Below are 11,904 nucleotides of genomic sequence, written 5' to 3'. Positions count from 1 at the left end.
CCCTCTGTTTTGCTGGAGACACCTCCTTTCCAGCAGCCACCACTGGGGCTGTCCCACGTGGGTCCTTGGGAAATGGTTTACCTTCCTCAGAGGCAAAGCTGAGGTACTGATTGCTTCTTACACTACTCACCTCTTCCACTCATTATCCCCCTCCACTTTCACAGTCACATCTCCTGCCCTTTGCTCTTCATCTCTACTGCCTCTTTGGTGACTAGAAGAAAACCGAAGCAGAAGAGATGATTCATACAGACCAGAACAGGGTTTGAACTTCCTTCAGTTCTGCCTATTTTCTGACACAGAGCTGAGTGAGCTGCCAATCCAAAGCAGAACCTCCTCACCCAGTGTATTCCCTCACTTGCCAGCCCAACATTCCCCTCATTTTTTTTGGAAGCAAGGAGAGTCACTGGTAAGAAACACCCAAGGTGATGATTTTTCTGTCATTCTGAGGTGGAGCAAAGGCTCTGACTCGGCTGGGTGCAAGGTGGCAAATTTAATTCCTTTCTGTTAACTGCTTCTTCACTGAATCTAGGCTGCCCACTGATCCCCTGCATCCCTGTAGAAAAGTCACGACTGAAGACTCAAGTTGTCAAAACATCACTTGTCTTTTCCAGCAGCACTGGTGGAAGCATGGCTGCGCTCAGCCGGCGCAGGGCTGAGCTGGCTTTTAGAAGGTCCCTGTTTCCAATTTAGCACAGCTCCCAGGAGGTATTACATTTCCTGGTGCAGAGCAGAAAACGCTTTGAGATCCTCAAGCACAAAGCCTTGTTGTTTTATGCATTTGTACTGCTGAGCAAATTCTCTCTTCAAGACTACCAGTGGGGAAATCTCCTTCGCTCTCTCCATAGCGAAGTCCAGATTACCTTCACCCTTTTAATGTCTAGAAAGCATCATTCCTTCAAAGTCTGCCTTTACTTCCTGGATTCCTGGAAGATCTTTTTAATTGCAAGGAGCGCTCTGTTCCTAATTACAAAAGCGTTTGAGCTCATCCTCTGTTCTATTGTGTGGTTGGCAAAGTCTCTGGAAGAGCTCTCCAACCTGAAGCTTCCAAGGAATCTATTAGAAAACCCATCACAGCTTCCAGATAACAGGCTGCCAGCTTTGTCAAAAGAGCAGTGCTCGAGCAGGCTCACACTCGCATCGCAGTCATTCTTGGCACTGCTGCGCTCTCCTGCATCCAACTCTTCCGCACCGCTCATTCCACTAGCTGCCTTTTCCTACCACCTCCGCAACTGGTGTCCGCAGGCAGCTTCCAGGATGCCCTGAAGCACATGTCTTTTATAGCACTTCATGAATTACACTTCATAAAGCCTCTCCAAGGTCATGCCCGCTTCTCCCAAGAGACGAACCCAGGTAGGGAGCTGACCAGAGAAGCAGCAGCCGGAGAGGTCTTTGCGGCAGCGGCCGAGGGCAGGCTGGCTGTCTGGTGAACCCGGGACAGCCTCTCTGATGTTTAACGTATTTAACACAGCTCTGTCCCCAAGCACTGCTGGGAGCTGACCAGATCCCAGTGCTTTTCTCGAATTTTCCCCAGATTACAGCCAGGGCAACTTCGCTGCTGCTTCCAAACAACGTTTCTCCGATTACAACCTAGGCTGACAATTACAGTGATTTAAACCCAAACTAATTGTGAAGCACTTTGATCATGCTTCGCACAACTTGTGGTTTGTAGGCTGCAAACAGTTGAAAGGAACTCTTGGGTTCACAATTTCCTTGAATATAAATTTTATTTTGATACATAAGGTATGATTTTAATGCTGAAATTAATCTTCTGTTTGTTTTTTTTCCTTTCCTCTCATCCCATTTATTCTTTGAATGTTTTGCTTCTGTAACTTTCTCCCCCTAAGCTCAACGCTTACCACACAATTTGTTTTCACTTAAACCTCACTTTCCTTATTCATTTGCCTTTATTAAGAAGACTTTTCTAAAGTTTTGGGGGATTTGGGGTTTGTTGTTCGTTTAATTTGGTTTATTTGGCCTCAGTCATGAAAGTTTTCCTTTGTTTTGTTCGGGGTTTTTTGATCGGATGGGCTGGCAACGCAAATCGCTCTCTTGAGGGGCAGAGAAAGGAGGCATCCAAGCAGCAGCTCAACTGACTCCAGGTTTGAGTTACTGTGAGGATCTCTGCTGGTCTTACAGAAGTCCTAGGAGCAATTTGCACTGCATTAAATCAGGCCATGTACAGTTTTTGTTACCAGAGTATGGGCAATAAATTCTTCCATTCCTCTCTCTGTGCGTTGTTAAGAGTACAGGAGGTTTGCTTTCGCAAGCGCAACAAGTCAGATCGATTGGCTGCAGCCAGCGCTCCTCTAAACGCTTCTTGAACCAAGCACTAGGCACCGATCTGCATCCCAGATCACATTTGTCTGCAGCACTCCGTGGGGACAATTAACGAGGTAGATACCAACCCTCGTCAGCGAAATTTCACATCTCCCTCCATTGCACTCTGCTGCTTCTGCCCATTCCCAGAGCAAGCCTCCAGCCTGGGCTGCTCTGGGCTTTTCCCATCTCCTGCCCGGTGCCTGCTTGCTTTCACTGTGATTTCAGGTATGAGTGGCTGGTTCAAAGGGAGGTGCACATGTTGGCCCCATCCCCGAACTGGCGCCTCTCTGCCTGGGAAACCTGAGAGTTTCTGTCCTTGCTTATGAACCGTGACATCTGCGCATTCCTCGGGCGCTGACCCCCGGGGGCCAGAGGTCACCCCAAGGTCAAGCAGTTTCCTCTTTCACCACCAATAGAGACCTTGACTAGAGGTAAATTATGTTGCAGTTTAAGGAAATAATTTGAAACACTCTTGTAATTATAATAAATTTTGCTGTTTACATTTTAATCTTCAACCCTTTCACCCTCTGGTTCTCTTGTTTAAGAGAAGGGACAAAAAGGGGGGAGAAAAAAAAAAAAAAAGGTGGGGAATTATGTATTTAACAGGGGAAAAAATCCTGCCGTGGTGGACAGTTGAATAAATAACTGGAGCTGCTGTGTTATCGGAACTCCAAGGTCTTTGTCTGCCTTCAGCATGAGCATGCACTTTTGTAAGTGCAAGATCTACTTAATCTTCAGATAAGTATGTTCCTGCAGTAAGAATGGAAACATAATATTGTGTTAGGAATGCCACGTGATTCCCAGCTCTCCACATTGAGTAACTGTAAAGTTACTTGAAGAAAAATCCCAAGCATCTTACTCAGGCAAAATTCCAGTGGACTCCAATGAAATTTTGCAATAAACCAGCCCTGGACTCCTGGCTGCAGAAGGAGCAGCTGTTTTACCGAGCATACGTTGTCATTTGATCGGCTTTTCTCGCTGCTCACGAGTGCTGATGGGCTTGGAAAAAACCTTTCCTTCAAAGGAAAATGCTCAAAGAGCCACAATAAAGTCCTGTTAGTTTTCAGCTGGGTGCCATTACTCCATCTGATACTTTTAAACAAGACCCCGTGCACGCACAATCATTCCCCATTCACCCAGCACACGGCATCATCTGACAGCTGAACCTGCAGAAACACATGCAAGAAACAGAGCTACTACCCTGTGAGGTCTACAGCGAGGTTAAGACTTGCAAGAATGAACACTTGAAGGAAGCAAAGAGAACAACAAAACTCCTTGGCACAAAATCTGAGGTCTCAAGACTAAAGCACAGGGCTCTCCTTGCAAAGATACACGAACCTTGTGCCCGTCACTGCTCTGGGAGAAAACAAACCGAAGCTCCCATTTGTAGGTGTCAGGGGTTCTGCAATTCTACCTCGTTCCAAGGACCCTGTCTGTCTGTGAGGCAGCACAACGAGGACTCTGTCTGTGAGGCAGCACAAGCACAGCACAGTAAGGCCAAGGGAGCAAGCAGCAAGTGCAATTGAGATCAGCACGCTCCAAGCTCTGTTCTGCCACAACCAAGACGCATGTCCTAGGGCAAGCAACTTAACTTCTCTCTCCTTTAGCAATGACACTTCCAAAACAGATACAACAAGCACCTTCATGAAATGCCTCGAGATCTACAATTGCAAGCTGCTACTCTGCACAGTATCATGCCTGTGTTAGGTACGGTTGCAGAGTGCCAGGCGTTCGGAGCGCCTCGGACAACAACAGCTAAGAAGAGATAAAGGTTGCCTTCAAAGGGGGCAAAAAAGGACATACAGAGAAACAGCAGAGGCTAAAGGTACTCACTCACCAACAGACAGGAAGGAACCTGCAGCAAGGAACAGTCAGAGGAAGAGCAAAGTGCCCTAGACCTGCTCAGCTTAAAACTTAACCCCCATAGAGCAGGGATTTCTGAGGAGGGAGCTCCTATAATGCGAGGGCGCAGCTGGGTGAGTGCTGCTGTAATGAGTAGCTCACTAACTCCAGGTGATCCTGAAGCACAGGTGAGATAAGGCACAACACTGCTTACTAGAGGGAGAAAAGGGAATATAGAGAATCACTGATCAATACATCTTTTTCATCTCTGTGTGCTTGCCTCTGGGCTGGTTTCTGTGGATGGGCTCAGTCCCACAAAGCTCCTGCCTGCCTGCCTGGTGATGCAGCTCTCTGCATGGGCAGAGCCATGGCAATTAGTTTTCCCCTTGCCAGAGCACAGCCCTGTTTGGGGCAGCAGTACAGCTCTGAATAGCCTCCTGCTGCCACCACCCTGCCCTTAGTTCGGTGACTTATGGACGCACAGGCAGCTGCCTGACCATCCTCAACTGAAATAATCCTGTTCTTGTCTGAAGCAGTAACAGGGAATAAAAGTAGACCCCTTCCTCTGCAGGAGGATGGGAAGAAGGTTCCTCTTCTCTGCTTGAGAGCAGAGGGAGCAGCCAGACTCTGCTCTGAAATGTGACAAAGGATTGTAGCTGGTGTGTGCTGTCTTCCTGTTGGCAGGGCATGATCTAAGCCTCTTTATCCTTTTTTCCTTCCTGGGGAGCCCTTTCCAGGCCAGTTGGAATAGGGTACCACTATCTTGGTCTCCTGCCTTGGCACAAAAAAGAATCCTCTTGTAGCAAGCACTGAGGACAGTGTCCTGTGCCTTTGAATAGATGCTCTCCCTTTGAGACACACATGCAGCCTTCAGCTGAGCCAATACAAGCTGTGCACTTGTGTCCAGAAGCAGAGTCACACTTATCCACATCACACTGGTCACACTTATCCACATCACACTGGTCACACTGATCCACAACAAGCATTTCAACAGGTGATGCTGCTGGCTGGGTAGGAACTGGGCTTTAGTGGAAAGTCAACTTCTTTAGCACTCTGATCCCATACTGCAGCAGCACAGCCTGGTAGTGCAGTTCTGCCTGCATTCAGCCAGCAGCAGAAGTCCCACTGCTTTCAGCTGGAAACCCTTTCAAACTCTTAATCTTAATTAAATGTCTGAATTAAAAATTAATCAGGCTTCATATTTGAAGATTTGAATACAGTGATGCTCTCTGTCTTCCTAAAACTTGATAAATGAAGCATATCTAAACACAGTGTATAAAACAAGGGTGTACAGAAAAGCATTGAGCTGCTACACAGATGGTAAAACAGAAACTCCTTTACTTTGGGTATTACTGCTAAACCTGGTCAGTTCCCAGGTCTGGCCTTGCTACCAGCCCATACAGAGCATGGGAAGTTAAACTCAGGTTCTGTAGTCTCCATCCCACTGCTGAAGACCTCTCAGGAATAGCAAGTTTGACTACAGGGACTAAGAGAAGTTGTTCCTCCATGCCTAGTTTCTATGAGTATGTGAAATCAGATCAGTATCTTGGTTTGGGACAAACCTAAGTAGATTTGTGATGTGCTGTGGCCATGCCTATGTTCCTCTGATGACAGGATACCACAGAAATCATGTAGGAGTTTCCATGGATCCTCCCATGGAGCAGCAGATGTCTGTGATTCCTACCAGTAGTACTCAGAGGCTCAGCAGCAGTGCTGAGCCAGAGTCCCACTGTGCAGATGTACATCAGTGGAGACAGTGACAAACTCTACACCCCGATGAAACCTTTTATTGTTTAACTTCTCTAAGGCTTTAGGAAACTATGTAAAGCAAGGGAAGGCAGGTGAAAACCTCTCATTAAATGGGCTGAACCACATTTTTGTCCACCCTCAGCTGAATCCAGAGCCCCTCATTTACCTTCAGCAGAGGAGCCAGCATCTCAAATCCTAGAGACAAGTTTCTCTGGGAACTCAGCCACAGGACTCCTGTCCTACATTAGGTGCAAACATCAGACAAAAGGATATAACTGAAACCCAAGAAGCCTGGACTAAGGACGTGCCAGATTCTGAAAGCATGAAGGGACTGTGATCATTGGCAATCTCAGTGCCATCTGCTAAGAATACATATTTAAGCAGATCCATGTTCTGAGGACTCTCTCATCTATTTCCCAGTTTATAAGATCCATACTCATATCTTCAGCTCCTTCTCCTATTTTCTCTCCAGAGAGGAGAGTTGTATGCCCCCCCCCCAGCTAACCAGATGGCATGGATACGAGGAGTAGAGGTCAAGCTGATTGCTTTGCCCAGCAAGCATTGGGCTGATCAGGGTGGAACTTGTCTGTGATTTTACCCTCTGAGAAGCAAGCAAATGTCCTAGGGACAAACTCACAGGAATCTCCTGCTAGTCACAGCACTTTCTCTTCTTGCATCCAAACACAGATGGTAGTGCATGACCAAGTTGCAGTCATCTCTCAAGAGGGATGTTTTACTACAGAGAGATGAATGAAGAGACAGGAGGAGACTTGAGGAAACATTCCCCTGCAGAATCTCCTTACTGAGCAGAGCCAGCTCCAAGGTGCCAATGATGGCTGTCCAGCACAGCGAAAGGCAGCCTGAGCTTCTCCCCAAGAGGTATCCATGTTCATGCCCTTTCTTGGGAGAGCAGTCTTAGAAACCTCCTGCTTCTTTCTCTGGAGACATTCTTTCCTTTATTATCCATGCAGTTGTGTCAAGGTTTTTAGGCTGGTCTGGAAGAAATGCTTCCATCCCTTCTTCCTGATCATTTCTTTTCTCTTACCCAATCTAGTTCTGATCCCTTTCTTACAATTGATATGTCTGACATTGAATTTAATTTAGAGATTCTAAGTCCAACAGAGAGCTTTTTGGCCCACAGGGTAAAAGACTTAAACCAGCTTATTCTAGCTACTTTCTCAGTCTTGAAATAGCAAAATCAGCTACTCATGTATTTTGATAGATACTCAAGCAAACCCAAAGCTCAGCTGGTGCTTAGGTAGTCCCATGAGCCACAGGAGAGTGTGTGGGGAAGCAAAAGGAGAAGGTAGCTGACTCATTTTTCTATCCTCTTTCTTTCTCTAAGTGTCTGCTACTCAAATGAGAAGCAAAACATGCTGCCTTCTACCAATGTCCTGTCTGGGTTGCCTGTTCAAGCAAAAGCTGGTTGTGTTGGGATAAGCTCCTTGCCTGAGCTTTAAAGCAGCCTGGGAATGGTCAGTCCCAGACAAGAGCCAAACAAAAACCAGAGCACAGAGTATGTATCCTAGCACAGAGGAGCAGAGCTGACTTCTGCCTGACTCCACACGGACATTTGGCCCTTTAGCCAAGGCTGCTTGCCACAATAAAGGGCTTTAACCCTTGTGGTGCTTGTGCACTGCCAACTTTGCCCACTCTCTCCTCTATCAAAACAGCTATTCCTCTCCTGAACCAGTGCAAGCTACTTAGAATCATAGAATCAGTCAGGGTCGGAAGGGACCACAAGGATCATCTAGTTCCAACCCCCCTGCCATGGGCAGGGACACCCTACCCTAGATCAGGCTGCCCACAGCCTCATCCAGCCTGGCCTTAAACATCTCCAGGGATGAGGCCTCAACCACCTCCCTGGGCAGCCCATTCCAATGCCAATCACTCTCTCTGTGAAGAACTTCCTCACAACATCCAGCCTGTGCTTCCCCTGGCACAACTTGAGACTGTGTCCCCTTGTTCTATTTCTGGTTGTCTGGCAGCAGAGACCAACCCCACCTGGCTACAGCCTCCCTTCAGGTAGTTGTAGACAGCAATGAGGCTCAGGGGTGACCTGATGCACTTGACATCTAAAGAGGGAGACTGTCACCAAGTTTCACAGGAACTGGAGAAACCACAGTAGAGAAAGGAAGGATTTCAGTCCTGTCTCATATGCAGAGGTTGCCTTACTGTATGTAAAACACCTGGCAGCAGAAGCCCCCACCTCACCCATTGCTGGAGGGCTGGGTGGCAGCGCAGGAACAGCACAAACCTCACCAGGACAGATATTTATGTGAGTGACCTGTTCAGCCAGTGAAATCATTTTGAACAACAGGACAGCTTTTTTCAGTCTGAAGAAAGCAGCACACTCACCCCAGCCACTATTTATTTTATAAGTGTCCTGCCTGTAATGAAAGGAACAATCATTCTTACCATCTGCCTTTCTGAAAGGCACATTCTGTGTGTCCAACGGTTCCAGAGAGCTAATGGCAAAGTGCACATTACTAGCCCAGCAGTGAAAGCATTTGTAAACATCATCATCATCATCAAAGAGGCCTAGAGCTGCAAAGGCTGTTTTTTGCCTTGTGAGTTTATGTCTGTAAATGACTAATTGGTAAAGTTTTATCTGCAGAAGGTGGTTGGTGGTGGAAGACATTTACAAGAAAGAAAAGCAGGAAATAATTCATCTTGAGAAGCTGAATCTAATCTGAGACGTTTGTGAATTGGAATGGGGCTTTGAAAGTGGGAGCATTCTATCTAAAACAGGAAAAAAAAACCCAAACCAGAATTTTACTTTTCATTCAGTGAGAAATGGAAATGAAATGGAAATCATAGAATGATAGAATCAAGCAGGTTGGAAGAGACCTCCAAGCTCGTCCAGTCCAACCTAGCACCCAGCCCTGCCCAATCAACTAGACCATGGCACTAAGTGCCTCATCCAGGCTTTGCTTGAACACCTCCAGGGATGGCGACTCCACCACCCCCCCAGGCAGCCCATTCCAATGCCAATCACTCTCTCTGGGAAGAAATGCACAGCCAGAAGGTGTAAAAAGCTGAAAAGCAAGTGAGAGAGGCACTGTGCATCTCTAGCTGTTAGACCACGCAGGAGACACAACACAAGAGAGGTTTGGGATGGAGGAGATGAGCACTGGCACCCAACTGCTGCACTTGTACCCAACTTCTGCACTTGCCATTAGTTTATTAAAAGCAAACAAGAGAGCAGATTTCACAGTACCACAGTATCACCAAGGTTGAAAGAGACCTCACAGATCATCAAGTCCAACCCTTTACCACAATTCTCAAGGCCAGACCATGGCACCAAGTGCCACGTCCAGTCCTGCCTTAAACAGCTCCAGGGACAGTGACTCCACCACCTCCCCGGGCAGCCCATTCCAGTGTCCAATGACTCTCTCAGGGAAGAACTTTCTCCTCACCTCCAGCCTAAATTTCCCCTGGCATAGTTTGAGGCTGTGTCCTCTTGTTCTGGTGCTGGCCACCTGAGAGAAGAGAGCAACCTCCTCCTGGCCACAACCTCCCCTCAGGTAGTTGTAGACAGCAATAAGGTCTCCCCTGAGCCTCCTTTTCTCCAGGCTAAACAATCCCAAACACAATTTGGAATGAAGCAACAGCTTGGCTGTGGAAGATGACCACTTGCATTTGATTGCTTCATTTAGTGTAATCCTCCCAAAATTCTTCTTCTTTGAAAGAAAACCAAAAAAAAAAAAAGAAGGCAGGAGTGCAGCTTTGTAGGCTGGAGAGCACAATGCACCTTTAGGTCACAAAGCTCTTAAAATCATTTCAAATGAGCTTGGTGTTTAGTCTTCACTGCAGGAAGCATTGCTCTACCTGTCTGAAATAGCTCTTCCCAGGAAAATAACGCTCACTACCTCTGCTGGAAAACTCAAGAAGGGCTGAGTCTTTAAAGCAGTTATATGGCCTCTAAAAAGTACACAAAGTAAAGGAACAACAAGGATGCTGGAATCCCCGTTAGGGAAATGGCCTCCTAGGCTTTCATTGGGTTATGGATGTATTTAACTAATAGAAAACATCACTCAGGCTGATTCCTGTCTTAGGAGCAAACTAAGGATAATTTAGTATCAGGAGTGATTAATGTCATTTACTTACCCATTTCGTTATAGCTGGGGCCGAATTTAAAATGCTCCTCACAAATTAAAGATTTTACAACCATTTTGCTCCTAATTGGTTGCAGATCACAGATTTCCTTTAGACATAATGGCTGGTGAGGTGGTGGGGTTTGCAGCACACATCGGCTTCTTAACAATCACTTTTGACATGGGGAGAAGTTGTTTGATTTTTCTTCATTTCAGGGAGAGGAGAGGAGAGTTTGGGATCTCCCTGGAGTGCTCTGCTGGTTCAAAGCGTGGATTAAGTGCACGACATCCCCTGGCATATGAATTTGCACACTTTTGGCCTTTAAGAGGCTGAATTAATGTAGCTTAAAGAGATGCTATCTTGATTGGTATTTGGATCAGGATAGTTTAACATACCCTTAATAAAAACAAACACCCTGCCACATAATGAGCTTAAGGTTGTTAGGGATTTATTTTGATGGTATCTTTTAACGAAATGCTTCACTCAAACAAGAAGCAGCAAAGTAGAAATTGGGCATCCCCTGTATGAGCAGCAGAGAAAAGCTGGTTACCTTTTCCCAGCAGGCTCACAAGCAGCAATTTTAGGATGCCAGTTACTCCTCATTTTAGGATGCCAGTTACTTCTCATTTTAGGATGCCAGTTACTCCTCATTTTAGGATGCCAGTTACTTCTGATTTTAGGATGCCAGTTACTCCTCATTTTAGGATGCCAGTTACTTCTGATTTGAGGATGTCAGTTACCTCTGATTTTAGGATGCCAGTTACTCCTCATTTTAGGATGCCAGTTACTCCTCATTTTAGGATGCCAGTTACTTCTGATTTTAGGATGTCAGTTACTCCTCATTTTAGGATGTCAGTTACTTCTGATTTTAGGATGCAAGTTACTCCTCATTTTAGGATGTCAATTGCTTCTCATTTTAGGATGCCAGTTACTCCTCATTTTAGGATGCCAGTTACTCCTCATTTTAGGATGCCAGTTACTTCTCATTTGAGGATGCCACTTCTCAATTTAAGATGCCACTTACTTCTCAAAGGCAAACTTCATGCTGTCTGTGAGTCTCTCCCTGTCAGAGAAAGCTTATATGCATACTTGGAAGAAACCTTTACAGTTTGTTTTAGGTATCATCAAGGTGTTCTTACTGTGTAGTGGTTGCTTCAGGGTTTTATTTTTGGTTGGTTTTAAACCACAGTTGATCTACAACTTTCTTCTCCTCATTTTTCACATGCTAAAGAGAAAAGCTGAGCTGAAACACAAGAATATCTGCATTGCCATCTCTTGACAAAGCAAGAATTCTTTTAAATTCTTGTCTTTTGGAAGCATTCTGGTGGTGTTCATAGCACCAAGGTAGCTTAATTTGAGGTTTGGGTTTAAAAAACCCCAGACTTGTTATCTCTGCTTTCTGCCACAAAGTGCAAATCTTCTTCTTCAGGGGTAATATCAACTCGAGTATTAGGAAGAATTGCTGGATTGATTCTGCTCTGTAGTCATTTGCATTTTTCTGATGTTCCCTCTTAATGTTGTCCACACACACAAAAAAAACCCAAATCTCTGCCTTGATGGCATTGTTAATTCCTCCCAATTTTCCTTTCCCTACTGGAACTGCCCAGTGATGAAATCCTTCAAACACCCTCTGACCATTTTCTTGCTTTTCCTGCAGCAGCTTTGCCAGGGGACAAACATTCAGCCACCTCAAAACGTGTGTGATGCTACAGCACCCATGCACAGGCTACATCTGCTCCTTCCTTTCCAAATTCAAACATTTGCTCCCTGATCATCCAAATATTGATTTAAACAGTCTTTGATGTCATCAGGGGAAACACATTTGAATGTTTTAAATGTGGACTCTGTCCACTACAAGGAATACTCAGAGGATTGGAGCAAACAGGGACCCTTTGC

At 45.8% G+C, this 11,904-nt stretch overlaps 1 long non-coding RNA gene across 1 annotated transcript; it reads right to left on the bottom strand.

Annotated features, from left to right (window-relative positions):
- Nucleotides 1–2,797: 2,797 nt before the first annotated feature.
- On the bottom strand, nucleotides 2,798–4,294 carry LOC135188662 (uncharacterized). The gene is made up of 3 exons (XR_010307778.1): nucleotides 4,157–4,294; nucleotides 3,179–3,350; nucleotides 2,798–3,069 (listed from the first exon to the last, which is right to left on the bottom strand). It is a non-coding gene; the product is annotated as an uncharacterized LOC135188662 (long non-coding RNA).
- Nucleotides 4,295–11,904: the final 7,610 nt, after the last annotated feature.

Source organism: Pogoniulus pusillus, chromosome 30 (genome assembly GCF_015220805.1).
Source record: "Pogoniulus pusillus isolate bPogPus1 chromosome 30, bPogPus1.pri, whole genome shotgun sequence".
In the NCBI taxonomy this organism is placed as follows: domain Eukaryota; kingdom Metazoa; phylum Chordata; class Aves; order Piciformes; family Lybiidae; genus Pogoniulus; species Pogoniulus pusillus.
The sequence above is the reverse complement of the archived record's forward strand: the minus strand, read 5'-3'. Positions and strand labels throughout refer to the sequence as shown.